We start from the raw sequence: 9409 nt of genomic DNA, 5'->3' as shown, positions 1-9409 counted from the left end.
TTGCTGGAGGGGTGATGAGAGGGGAAGATGCTGAGTGTTACAGCAACCTTGGAGGCAGGTAGCCAGCAGCTGTGAGCTGCTGCCTGTCCCCCACCTAGTCCAGCTCCTGCTGTGCTTCGAGGTCTGCCCCACAGAGCCGGAACAGTGCGGCATGTTCACCACAGCTGCATCCAGCCTGCATCTCACCAGGGACCTTCTTTGGTCCAACCAGATTCCAAACCCCTAAGGCACCCATGCCCTGAAGTCTCTGCCCCAGTATGACTGCTGTGGGATAAATGGTGCCTTTCAGGTGCCCCTGAAGCTGCTGCGGAGGTAGTTTGCCTGGAGGAGACCCAGGAGAGGCCAGCAGAGGAGGGAGTCCCTCCTCTGGTCCATCTGCGCTGCGCTGTCATTGCCCGTGACCCTGCTGGGCCTCAGAAGGGTCCTTGCCCTGCCAGCACCTGCTTGCAGGTAGTGCCCAGGTGCTCTGAGCACCCCTTTCAGCCGTGGCCGTGGACAGAAGGACAAGGATTACCCCGGCAGCTGCTAGGACACGCTGCCCCACACCTCCTGGGAGCTGAGGTGAGCATATGCCATATGTTTCTCCTCCTGTTCCATGAAATGCTCTGAATAGAGGGATTAAAAATTATCCATTGTGGCCTGAAACAACAGAGCCAAGGCACCAGTGCGGGCTGATGTTCCAGCACGGGGCTTAGGGTGGCGGCAGCAAGCAGGTGGCTGCTGCGCCCGCACCTAAAGGTGCCCCACGGGTTGGCTCCGGATTCCCACCACGGATGGCAGCAGCGGTAACAACAGAGACCTCGGCAAAGAAGGATTCAGCTCCATTGATACCATAGTCTGGATTTCTGCAACTGAAATAGAGACTTTTATGTCAGCGCAGTGAACAAAAAGAGGGAAAAGATTATCCAGAGCAAGGGGGGGAAGCCAGCTGGCTGCCTGGGCACGGAGCGATGGGATGGGGCCAGCTGGGTGAAACACAGGGCAGAGGAGGGAAAAACAGGGAGAAAACCCCTTGTCCCGCAGCGCTGTCTACCAGCACTGCAGAGCAAGAACACCAAACTACAAAGTCACTGAACTGGAAAATTCGCAACATTTTTTTCTCCACATAATCTGTCAGATTCAAAGCCAAACATGGAAATTTCACAGGGTGCTGATGTGCTTTTTCCCTGTTAAAGTTTCTCCGAGTTTCTGTGGAAACCGGCCTGGTTCTTGTGAGGAAAAAAAATAATAAAAGGAAAGTAGAAAAAAGAGAGCATATTTTCAAGCAAAAGTAGTTAAGTGCAACTCATAAAATGAGTGATACAGGTAACTGGGAAAATTATTATTATTATTTTTTTTTTTTTGTAAAAATAAGACTGGTCCAATCACCTACATTTATCAAACTAAGGAAGAAAATGGAAGCTAGAGTGAGAGGGAAAGACACAAAATAAAACAAGAATGGCAACTGCCTTGAAACTTTCGTATGGGATTTACAGCAGTGCCTGGAGCCTGCTCACACCAGACAGCTTATTCTTGTCATCAGCACAAGAAAAGCCAGCCTTTTCAGCCCCTGGTCCGCCTGCCTCACCACTGCTCTGCTGTGTTGCAGGTCTGCGTGGGCCCGGCTGCGGCTTGACCCAGCAGCAGTGCAGGCCCATGTAGGCCGCACTGCCAGCCTCAAGCACTGCTTTCTCGTTTCAGTGTCTCTAGCGGCAAAAAAAAACCTGGAAACTTGATATTTTAAATGGGATTTTATTCAGGGCATAGAGCAGAAGCGTGTTGTCTTTGTCAGAAACAGGAAAAGGCATTAAAAGCTCGGTGCAGCTGTAAACAAGATGCACATTGGGAGGGTTCATCACCCCGGCGAGGGTAATCGCTTTCAAGTTAAATCAAGGTAGAAGGGGGAGATTTGGAAGCATCACATCCGTGGCACACTTCCCTGCTTTGTCACATCACACCAAACACTTGATAAAAGCTCCCTTTGAAGAGGAGCCAAGTTGTTCCTTGCTCTACTATAGTGGTATTGTATTGGATTTGCTGAGCCGCGTTTCCAGTTGCGCAAAGAATTTGTAAGAGGCAGAAAAAGAGTAAGCATGTACAGAAAGCGTTGCGGCTCAAAGAAAACAACAAGAGATAGAGCAGTAATTAATTATTGGGCTTTGCTTCTTTATTTTTTATTTTGGCAGTGGGACAAACAGACTACTGTGTTGGTAAAATGTCAGCTCTACATTATGAGAGGGCCTGCCTTCTGTATGTATTTGGTTCTATATCATTAGATATTCAAAAATCACATGCCATGTCCCCAAAATCATGAGATTGGTAAGCAAATCATGAGATTAAAAAAACTAATAGTAACAAAGGGTTGTCTTTTGTCTCTTAGGTTCTGAGCTGCTAGCCTGCCAAGCTAATTTCAATAGAGACTTGGTTAAGGGAAAATAAAAAAGGGAAGGTGAGACTTTCCCATGATTATACCAGAAGTTTAGTTTCCCAGGAAAGCAAATCTGTAATTCATTTGTAATGCGATGAGATCATTTCCATTTGATGAATCCTAAGTTTATATTCAGAAGGCTAAAAAAAAAAAAAAAAAAAAAGTAAAAAAATCCAGCATCCAAAAGCAATCACTTAGCCAATGGGTATCTGGGACGTGTGTATGCCCAACCAGAGCATGCGAAGAACATGCTATTTCCCTTCACAGCTCGGGCAATGTGGTGCTGGTTTCCTTAGCAGCATTCACACTGCAGTGGGTAGAGGTGTGAAACAAAGATGCTCATGTTGTGGACTGCCAACAGCCTCCTGGGGCTATTCACGGGACCTGTGGCCTGACCCATCAGCCCTTTTTCCCAGGCTGGGTGTAACGCTGTGGTAGGAACAGTCCAGAAGCTTCCCTTAAAAGCCCTGCAGCCCTTCCTATGTTTTGGGTTTATCGAGCATAAGCTCAATCCGCATACCTCAGCCCACTCTTGGGAAGGAGCAGCTCACCTGGCTGCTTGTTCTATGGGGAACTGGGGGAATGCAGGGTGCTGGGAGTGAGGCAGACCTGCTGGTGGCCACCTGTACAAGGACCAGACCCTCTCAGGAGGCTGCCCTGGTGCTTCGAAGCACGGCTCCTGCTGCGGGACGCCAGGTGGCTGCGCCCCTCACTGACTCCCCGGGAAGCAGGGCACTGGCTGTCCTGCTCCTCGCGTTAGCATGGCATTAGCATGGGCTAATGGAGATAACATCTTCCTCCCGCTTCTGCCCGCAGCCCCTCCCTGGAGACCAACGGCTTCACAAACATTCACTGCCCACCAGCCCCTGCTGCCTTTGTTCGGCCTGCGCGCGGCTCCTCCTGCGCAGGTGGTGTTTGCTCTCCGCACGGCTCTTGTTTCAGACAAGCTGCCTACAAAAGCTCAGGAGTCGTTGCTATTTATTCTCAGCCCTGGCTTGGCTTTGTTGAGATGACCAGGTGAGCAGGCAGGCGGTTGGTTCTCCCACTTATTTTCTACTGGATGGGGACATCAAATATTTGCTTTCAGAAGTATTTGCAGCAGCTCCTCTGCAATTAACGGCATCAACCAAAATGCTCAAAAAGGGTGTGGGAAAGCTCCTGGGCCCTCACTCTCTCCTGGGTTTTGCTATGGAGACCCAGAAATTCTTGGACTTTGTTACTTTGCTACTGAGTGTATCTGATGGGCAACACATTAAAATGTATGATGGGCTTCCCTTTGGCGGCACCATTTCAGACCTGCCAGTTCCAGCCCCATGCCAGACAGCTGTGCAGCTCTCAGGGAACAGCGTTCAGTTACACTACTACAAATTCAGAGGAGCTAATGGATTTACCTTAGACATTACTAGTGCAGCAGAACAGAATTTAGCCTTTGCATCTCAGGAACTACAAAACTGCCTGAGGCTATGTGCTAATTATGATGTACTTGTGTCCTCTGCCATCCTAGCTTACATTGCACCATCCAGCCAACCAACCTGGGGAAGCGTGTCTTGTCTCTGACAGGAGGAAACCCCAGCTGTGATCGAATGTAGAGGCCGTGTTTGAGATGGGTTGAGGGAAGGGCTTCCCTTTACACAGCAAAGGCTGAGCCGAGGCCTTCTCCGTATGAGCCACACGAGCTGACGGGTAGCTGGAGCCAGCCACCAGACAAGCTGTGGGTGCCTGAGGCCTCCAGAAGTGGTCTGAATCCCAGAGAAGTTTTTCTTCCCTCAAAACACATGGACATAATGGCCATGCTTCAAGAGCAGACTGGAGATTTTGGAGAAAGAATTCTCCTTTGCTGAGACGTGTACAGGCCTTTGTGCTCTGAAGGACTCCCAGTGTCTGCAGACATGGCTGAGGCAGTGGGAGACGGGCTTTCTTCCAGGCACGTATCATCGCTCACTGCTGTGAGAGGTATTCACAGTCACAGCAACTCAGCATGAGCTTTGCAAAAGGGAAGAAAACTACCAAACCCAAGGGATTGCATGGTACTGAGCACTGCACCCAGACATCTGGTGGTGATGTGCCACTACCTGCACGGTGAAACACTCACAGCAATACCAGAACAGCAGAGGACAGGCCAATCCAGGCAGGAAAGCTTGGGGTAGGCCCTGGTCTGGGGATTCAAGCAATAGCAGTGTCTTCCCCAGCTCTCACTTGATTATCACCACCATTTCTCTGTGAATGACTGACCACAGGCAACGTTTTAAACTCAGTGCCATCAGTCACTAATGTGATCAGACCCACGTACAATGTAGGACAGGAGTCGGTGCTAAGTTCCTTTTATTCTACCTTCTGCCTGGGCAGAGAGTATGCTTTTGGCTTTACGTACTCTGTAGTTTCTCTCTTTTCATTCTTTTATTTTTTTCCACCTCTTGTAAAGACTTTGCTATGTCAAAATCTGTCAAACAACTCCTTGTGCCATGTTTTTACAAGAATCCTACTTGCTGAATGGTGCCAAACACCCTTTTAAACAATACTCCGTGAAGTATTGCGTTGCCTGTGCTCTGCTCTTGCATGCCATATTTAGACAAAAGCTAGGGAATTCCCTGGCCTAAATGAGGGCTTGAATGAGTCCATTCTTTTATCACCTCAACTAAAAATGCATGTGTTCACATCAGGCACAGCTCCTACCCAGCTTTATTTTTAATCGATTCCACACTTTATCTACCTAGAAATCAGAAGAAAAAAAAAATAGAAAAGGAAACGAATCAAGTGAATCTGACCACAGAGACGTGCTCAGTCCTGCTGGGTGCATTCCCAACGAGACCAAAACCTAGGCAGCAGTAACACAAACACCCAGCCCCACACTGCCACCAGCTAACAATAGTCAGCTCACAGCCAAATAACGCTCCTGTTGCTTTGGCCCGCTGCAAACAAACAACAAGGTTATGGCCTAACACTGATAAAGACTTTCAGGGGGGTTCCTGGCAATGCACGAGCGCCCTGTTAGCCACCTGAGTCATTGGGGTGTCAGATGTTTCTGGAGCAAAGGAAAACCCCCAAGCACGTGGGGCATGGTGCGTAATGCCCTGCGAGCAGACAGAGCAGTGAGCTCTGCGAGCTCTGCGATCCCTGCACACACTGCCCCGCACGTTCATCCATTCAGACTGGCAAAAGCCAGCGTGCAAGGGCTCTTTACTGACGCTGCGAAAGTCAATGGGGCTGCAGATCTTTCTGGAGCGGCTATTGAAGCTCCACATTCCAGAGCGCTAGGCTAATCGCTTTTAGCCAGCCCTCCAACAGCACTCCAGTCGCTGATGTTTAAACTCTTTGCCATACTTTTGTCCACAGTGCGTGGGCCCCCAGATTTTCTGACATGTGGCTCTCCCTCTTGCTGCCAAGTCTGCTGGGAGAAGATGTCAGCCTCACAGGACCAAAACAGATGCCTTCCACACACTAACTCTGTTGGAAAACGTTCAGATAAAGGCCTATCTTCCCCTCTCCTCTTCCCCATAAGCTCTAAAAAATATCCGTCATTTCTGCTCCAAGAAATTCTGCTCAATCCTGAAATTGAGACACTGAGCATCGTCAAATACAGTGTATATAGCCTGAAACATGGGATGAAATACTCTGAAAAAAGAAGGCAGAGTTTGCATTAGAGTCCTGTTTGTATATATACATACATATATAAAATCCATTACAGCCATTTAAGTTGTATCCGTACTGCTGATAGCAGTGATGGGGAGGGACCCTGCTGCAGACAGGATGCTGGCAGGCACCTGCCTTTTAACTGCTGCCATTTAATTCCATTCGGTGTTGCCTGGGACGACATAATAACTGAGACATCACTCAAGCCTAGACTAGCCTGGTGCTGCTAGTGTTATTGCCACTGCTGGGAGCACTCTGGGGACAGCAGTAGAGGAAAGAAATGATATGGACAGAGCTGCAGTGTTATAAAATGCACCCTTAGGATCATATGCTCAAAAGCACTCAGTTCCCATTTAGGAACCAAAATGAAATTGGCAGGATTTCAGAAGTGCTCAGCATCTATCAGCTCCTACTGAGAACATGCCGAGCTCTTCTCAAAATTGTTAGAGAAAAACAATTCGAAGATAAGAGCCTGCTTGTGGTTTACAATTAACATCATTGTGTGGGTCTTCACAGCACTTTGGCAGGAGCAAGAATAGCTGCTTTCACAGAAGATGTTCTATATGAATTCACATCTGAAAGTGTAGGGCCAGGTCTATAAGCAGTCACCCCCAGGTCAACAAGCAGTCACTCCCATTGCCTGCCTCCTGTAAGAGCTGCACACCCTAAGGAGAATTTTCCACTTTGCGTTAGAATGATGTATTTTATAGCACTTGGTAAGAGGGAGTCAGCACCCGATCACACTAAGAGCAAACACATCTGCCGAGACAAGACCAGTATGAGTAGGGAACAGCTCAGAACATAACCCTCTGAGCTGCAGTCAGGGCAACTGTGAAAACATGGGGGCAAATGGACTAATTTAGTCCCAACCTGTATTAGTTTCTGACTTATAATTAGAAGCAATATTATTTGTCTGTCTGACATATGTATGTTTTTCTCTGATAGCTTTAAGTGCTCTTTGTTCCATGAATGAGACACATGTCTTCTGGCAGTGGGGACAGAAGCAATAGTCACAGTCTGGGCTGACACCAATGTGCACCTTCAAGAGACATAAAGGTTTGTCAGATCTCTTCAGTCAAGCAATTCCAGAGGCCTCAAGCCAGCAAAGACCTCAAATATTGCAGCAGTCCCACTCACTCCCTGTAACCACTGATCTATTTAAAAGAAATGCTGTGAACTCAAATCGTCCTACTGTTGGCAGCTCCCTTAACCTTGAACCAGCTGAACATTGGTGCCACACCAAAATAAATAAATAAATATTAATAATAATAAAAAAATAATAATCAAACACAAGAAACAGCTGGTGTCAGGCTTCAGCTCCCACACAGATGCACGATGATTCTTGAAGCAGACTAAGAACAAGTTCTTTTCATCACGATCCTCCTTTACACAGTGTCCTTCATCTCATCTTGAGTCCTGTTCCAGAAACCATCTTCCAGGTAGAAGTAGCTGGCCTGTGGGTCAGCTTTACAGGGGTTATGAAGCCTATCTACCCCTTAAGCTTAATAGTTTGATAGGTCTAATTCCACACAAAACCTCCAGAGATGCTTCTGGGGACAATAGGAACTTGAAGGATCTGATGAGTCTTGCTACCAGTAGGCTCCTTTGGTACGGGAGGTGGATCTATCATTTATTCTACTTCAGTACTTTCCTAGATGAGAGTGCTACAGCTCAGTCAGAACTGCCAGGTAACAACAACACTCATAGTACTAGGACAGCACAATATTTATCTATTTATCTATTTATTTTTTTGTAGCTTGGGAGAATTTTTCTGTTTTCATAGTAATGTTTTATTTTTACATCTGGTGAAGGTGGGGACAAGTGTACTGATTCCAAAGGACCTGCTGTTCCTTCTGAGGAACAGTAAGCTCAGGAACTTGGGGGAGAGATTAAACTTTGCATAATCAAACATTGCAAGAGTTTACGGACTCAGGACATGTTGATTTACTTCCCAACATCTAGAAATGAAAACAGAAAAACAGCAAAATGCATCACACTAAAACAAGCTCAAAACATGCATGAATTTAGCTTGTCACTCCTCAAAAGTAATGATTGAGTATGACTCATTACACCCAAGTATTCTAGCTCATTTTCTACAGATAATTAACCTTGCAGGCAATAATTTGCCCAACAGGCACCAACGCTAGAGGGGAACACTATTCCCAGGAGGAAGGCTCTGCCTCTTCGGAACAGATTGGAATAATAGACCGCAGGAATGAGGACGCAACAGCTTACCATGGTTTGGCCAAGGAGCACTGCTGTCCTTTCTCTCCTGAATTTGCCGTTTATAGGACAGGGACAGTCTGAGAAGACTTATTTAGGCAAGAAATGGAGAATTCTCTGTGCCAGTGAGCAACATGTGCTCAATTCAAATGCAGTCTCCTAGGGAGCAGAGAAGATACAGAGCTGGGTGATCACTGCCACAGCCACCAAAGGGCAACAAACACTCATCCTTGTCACAGCTGAGCTGAGCTAAACTAGGCAGGAGAGCAGCGGGTAGGAAGAGAGATAACAAGACACACATCCCGGAGCAGCAGAAGAGGCACACTGAGCGGTGCTCCCAGGGCTGCGGGTCGTGGGTCTGCCCTATCCGTAGGGAGCCAGGGGCTCACAGGTTTGCATAGCAGCTTGTAGTTTGGGCAAGGTTTTTAGTCTTTCTCTTGGTCCCTTGTATTTCCTGCTAGGTTTACACATCCTCTCAGCTTCTCATGTATATTTAATTTGAAGAACACAATTAAAATGCCAAGGAGGCTTTCAAGACAATTGTTTTGTTATATTAAACCAAATTCAATCCCAAACCCTGCTTCTGTGAAATTACTCACTGGGCAGGACAATTAAAACCTGAATTACCAACCAAATGCCATTGTCACTGTCAGGAGAATGCTGTTTTCATAGGTCAACCACAGCAGGAAAGAATTTTAACAAGATGCTGCCTGACCCCAGGGATCTCCATGCAGCCCCTTCTGCATCAGGCACCTCACTGTAATACAAAGACATCCACCCTTCACTGCGAAAGTCATCTTCTTCACAAAGTACCAGTGCTGAGACCCGAGTAGTGCTGCAGGTCTGAAACACCAAATGCCTCCGTGTGCATTTCACTGGCATGCACTCACCCCGCAGATGCTTCAGAGGATCTGTACAAGAGCCGCAGCCCGAGTGTCACCCGGTGAAACCCAAGAGCTGCATCCATTTTTAGAACAGGCCTGCCTGAAGATATGTTGCATTATCTCAGCAACACGTAAGGGAACAAAATGAACTGCAGCTCCCCCTGCCACTTATTTACCTTCTGTTTAAACAGTCTCTTCAGCCCGCTCTGTTCCCCTCCTGAGCACCCATTTACTCGGCACCTCTCGCAGGGCTGGCTGGTCTATT

At 47.4% G+C, this 9409-nt stretch overlaps 1 protein-coding gene across 13 annotated transcripts in view; it reads right to left on the bottom strand.

Annotated features, from left to right (window-relative positions):
* Nucleotides 1–843: 843 nt before the first annotated feature.
* LOC310882714 (uncharacterized protein) overlaps nt 844–9409 on the bottom strand; it is an 89430-nt gene continuing 80864 nt past the window's right edge. For 12 of the 13 annotated variants that reach the window (XR_014573093.1, XR_014573094.1, XR_014573095.1 and 9 more), the window contains 4 exons: nt 9321–9404; nt 9151–9244; nt 8273–8419; nt 844–7995 (listed from right to left, as the gene is read on the bottom strand). The gene's annotated coding sequence lies outside the window, so the exon portion shown is untranslated. The remainder of the gene's footprint in view (nt 7996–8272; nt 8420–9150; nt 9245–9320; nt 9405–9409) is intronic. The other variant, XR_014573102.1, reaches the window with a different exon arrangement.

Source organism: Anser anser (assembly GCF_964211835.1).
Source record: "Anser anser genome assembly, chromosome: 16".
Lineage (NCBI taxonomy): Eukaryota > Metazoa > Chordata > Aves > Anseriformes > Anatidae > Anser > Anser anser.
The sequence above is the reverse complement of the archived record's forward strand: the minus strand, read 5'-3'. Positions and strand labels throughout refer to the sequence as shown.